The sequence below is a fragment of the Mandrillus leucophaeus genome, unplaced genomic scaffold (assembly GCF_000951045.1).
Source record: "Mandrillus leucophaeus isolate KB7577 unplaced genomic scaffold, Mleu.le_1.0 Scaffold198, whole genome shotgun sequence".
NCBI classification, from domain to species: domain Eukaryota; kingdom Metazoa; phylum Chordata; class Mammalia; order Primates; family Cercopithecidae; genus Mandrillus; species Mandrillus leucophaeus.
The window spans coordinates 2,043,526-2,048,071 of NW_012102009.1; the positions used below are offsets into that span (position 1 = coordinate 2,043,526).

General features: G+C 37.5%; 1 protein-coding gene across 1 annotated transcript in view; it reads left to right on the forward strand.

Annotated features, from left to right (window-relative positions):
• Positions 1-4,546, forward strand: part of TMEM67 (transmembrane protein 67) — a 76,894-nt gene that overhangs the window by 35,065 nt on the left and 37,283 nt on the right. The window lies entirely within an intron of this gene.

A 4,546-nucleotide genomic window follows, 5' to 3' on the forward strand; every position in this document is an offset into this window, starting at 1 on the left:
AGTTTTTTGTATTTTTTAGTAGAGATGGGGTTTCACCGTGTTAGCCAGGATGGTCTCGATCTCCTGACCTCGTGATCCGCCCATCTCGGCCTCCCAAACTGCTGGGATTACAGGCTTGAGCCACCGGCCTCCCAAACTGCTGGGATTACAGGCTTGAGCCACCGGCCTCCCAAACTGCTGGGATTACAGGCTTGAGCCACCGCGCCCGGCCGCTGCAGTTAGTCTTTCTAGTGTCCTTTAATTTAGAACATATCCCTGCTTCACTTTGCTTTTGTGGTTTTCTCCTCTACTTTTCTGATTGTTTTCTCGTGATTAGACTCAGTGAAACATATTTTTGCAAGATATATAGATGTTGTATACCTCCCATTGCATCACAACAAGGGGTATGTAATGTCTGTCAGGTTGTCCAGTTATTGGTGATACTAAATTTGATTGCTAGGCTGGGCGTTGTGGCTCACTCCTGTAATCCCAGCACTTTGGGAGGCCGAGGCAGGTAGATCACCTGAGGCCAGGAGTTCGAGACCAGCCTGGCCAACATGGTGAAACCCCAGCTCTACTGAAAATACAAAGATTAGCCAGGCATGGCAGCAGGCTCCTGTAACCCCAGCTACTCGGGAGACTGAGGCAGGAGAATTGCTTGAACAGAGGAGGCGGAGGTTGCAGTGAGCCAAGATCGCGCCATTGTACTCCAGCCGAGGCAACAATAGCGAAACTCCGTCTCAAAAAAAAAATTGATTTCTTGTTCATAGTTGTGTCTGTCACTTCTCTCCATTGTAAAGCTATTGTGATTAATACGTTAGTCTGAGACAATGTAAATTATCCATATCCATTTTAGTATTCATTAATGAATCTTGCCTGTATCAGTTATTAAACTGGTCATTTCTAATAACAATCCTATTATTCCCTCTACATTTATTAGCTAGCAATTGTCTGTAGAAGCACTTTACTTTTTCTCTGTGCTTTTTTTCTTTTTAAAAAAAAGCTTTATTATAAACTCATAGAATCTTTACTCATTGTGTTATAATCTGTTACTGTTATTCTTCTTTTCGAAGTTCAATTTGTACCAAATTTGAACTTCCTTTCAGCATAGCTCCTGTGTTGTTTTGACGTGACTTTAGACTTTAGGGATTTCTTTGGTTTCTCTATACCATGTTCCAGATTCACCTTGTATAATTATATTTTTTAATAGTTCCACAATATTCTGGCTTATACATTAAAATTTGTATAATGGTATCTCCAGAGAATATTTAGGTTTTCAGTTATTAACTATATTGCCATCAACCATTTTATGCACATAAATGTTTTCCCATTTAGAGGGATTATTGCTTTAAGATAAATTTCCTAAGTGTTCCTAAATTTCTGGGTTAGAGTATATGGATATTGCTTTATAAAAGTATCACGCAACTTTAACACTATCAGTGGCATTGTATGTGGCTCCATTTTACATACATTTGTCAGTAGTGTTTTGTTGCATTTCATTTTTACCAGTTTGTGTGCATGTGTTCCCCAGCCTTCTATGCATATTTTTTCTTACAAAATAACTTTTGCTTATTAAATATACAAAAATAGTACCTCATAATTTTATTATAGATTTCTCTGATCACTGTGGTGCCATATTCATATAATTTAGTTGTATCACTTATGTGTGTGCCCAGACAATTTTCTCTGAATGGTGCTTCTTAGTTTCTCATATTTTAGCAAGATGTGCAGATAAGCTTTAAAGCAATGTTTTTTAACTAGAGGTTTTTATCTGTAGCCTTCAAAACCCATGTAATTGCTTTGGTCTCATCTGGGGATACTGATTCCTTTTTGTTTGGGATGAAGCCAGGCATGTTTTGTTTTTAGAAAGTTCTGCAGGTGATTGTGATGCCCACCATTGTTTGAGCACCACCACTTTGGAGACGTGAAATTATTTCCCCCCATTTTGTTTTATAGCTTGCCAGTTCAGTACAGTATTTACAATAATTCTAAACCAGTAAATGTTAACCACTCAATACTAAGTCAGGATCTGTTATTTTTTCTTTTGCCACTTTATTTTTTATGTTAGTGAAATAGGCATGTAGTATTTTTGGATTGTAGACACATTTTGTCTTGTTATATCTTTTGCCTAAGTGTGATTATTTTGTAATGCGGTCCTATTTATAATAACTGACATTGGTTAAAATCAATTCTTGTATTCCTATTGGTATCTTTTTCCTACTAACATTGTGAAAGTAATGTGAGACATTTCCCATTCAACAATATGCATATTGAGATCATTTGAACTTAAAATTTATCTTTTGGTTTACAGGGCGTGTCTTTAACTTCAGAATGGTTTGCAAAGTATTTGCAATCATCAGCAGCTGCATGTTGGGTAAGTTTGAATTTTTAAAAATAAATTTCATTTTATTTTGAAGAATTATACCATTTATTTACCCAGATAATAAAAGTTTTATTTCTAAGTAGCTATAGCTTCTTGGTCATAATCTTATAAGAAGAATAAACCCTTTCTTATGGGCCGAAAGGGAATATATAAAGAAGATGTTATTTAGTGTACATATATTGAATGTCTCCAAGCTTTTTTAGCTGAAATGGAGTGTTAGGGGAAACTGACGGTCATTTAGTAAATGTTTATTGATGACCTACTGTGTGCCAGGCCCAATTCTTAAATCAGGTTAGATATTTCAGAAAAAGAAAAAAACAAGCCTTCATGGAGTCACAGCCTAAGTAAATGTCAGGTTGTGCTAACTGCTATGAAGGCAAATAGTTAAGAGTAAAGTACATAGAGGGGGTGGGGGATGATATTTTATATAGTGATCAGGACGGACATCTCTGACAAGGTTATAGTTGAGCAAAGAACTGAAAAAAGTGAGAGTGAGCCATGTAAACATCAAGGAGAAGAATGTTCTAAGCAGAAACCATAGCAGGAGCAAAGACCTGAAAGCAGAGTTTACTGGCTTATTCATGCCTAAGAGAGGAGGAGGAGGCTGGAGTGGCTGGAGCAGAGTGAGCAGGGAAACAGTGGAAATGAGGTCAAGGATGTAGGGAGTGGCTACGGCAAAGCCCTGGAGCTTACTTTAAGGGAAATAGAAGGATTTCATGCAAAGGACGACATGATAGAACTTCAGTTCTTGAAAGGATCATTGTAGCATGGAGAATAGAATTTGTTGGGGTAAGGGACCATTTAGGAGAATATTAGAGTAATCTGAGTGAGAGGCAGTGGACCATTCATTGCACAAGGGTGGTATTACAGAAATGAGAGAAGCGTTTACTTTCATCTTTGCTTTGAAGATTTAGCTGGCCGAATTTACTCATGAGCTGGATAAGGGGCAAGAGAGAAAAAAAGTTTCAAGTTTTTCACATGAATAACTGTAAAAATGGAATTGCCTTTTCCTGATAGGGAAAACTGAGAAAGAAAGTTGAGAGGCAAACTCAACAAATGATCTCATTTTGTTATTTATAAAGCAGATTACTTAAACAAAATGGATTAGATTTTATGTGTAAGATCTGATATATAAATTATTGTTCTTTCAAATATAGTCTGAGTTTGTTTTAATGTCATACTATGAGTTTTTCCTTAGTTCTTCTTTCAGTTTCTTGTCTTTATATTTTAGCCTAAAATTTACAATGAAAATGTTTGTGTTATTTCTGTTCCCAAGCGGAAAGTTTATTTTCTACTTAAGTTAGAGGAAAGGTTTTAACAAGCAAGAGAATACAAACAAAAATAAATTATCATTAAAATAGGTTAAAAAAAATTTTTTTTTTTTTTTTGAGACGGAGTCTCACCCTGTTGCCCAGACTGGAGTGCACAATCTTGACTCACTCCAACCTCTGTCTCCTGGGCTCAAGAGATCCTCCTGCCTTAGCCTCTGGGCAGCTGGGACTACAGGTGCATGCCACCACCATACTCGGCTAATTTTTCTATTTGTAGTAGAGACAGGGTTTCACCACATTGAGCAGGCTGCTCTCAAACTCCTGACCTCAAGTGATCTGCCTGCCTCTACCTCCCAAAGTTCTGCGATTACAGCTGTGGGCCACCATGCCTGCCCTAGAATAGGCAAAATGAAAACAAAGTAATTTTTTTCTTTTTATTTATTTATTTTTTAAATTATACTTTAAGTTCTAGGGTACATGTGCGCAACGTGCAGGTTTGTTACATAGGTATACATGTGCCATGTTGGTTTGCTGCATCCATTAACTCATCATTTATAAGAAATAAGAAATTACTTATTTCTCCTAATGCTATCCCTTGCCCAGTCCCCCACCCAAAGACAGGCCCCGGTGTGTGATGTTCCCCGCCCTGTGTCCAAGTGTTCTCGTTGTTCAGTTCCTACCTATGAGTGAGAACATGCAGTGTTTAGTTTTCTGTCCTTGTGCCAGTTTGCTGAGAATGATGGTTTCCAGCTTCATCCATGTCCCTGCAAAGGATATGAACTCATCCTTTTTTCTGGCTGCATAGTATTCCATGGTATATATGTGCCACATTTTCTTAATCCAGTCTATCATTGATGGACATTTGGGTTGGTTCCAAGTCTTTGCTATTGTAAATAGTGCCGCAATAAACATA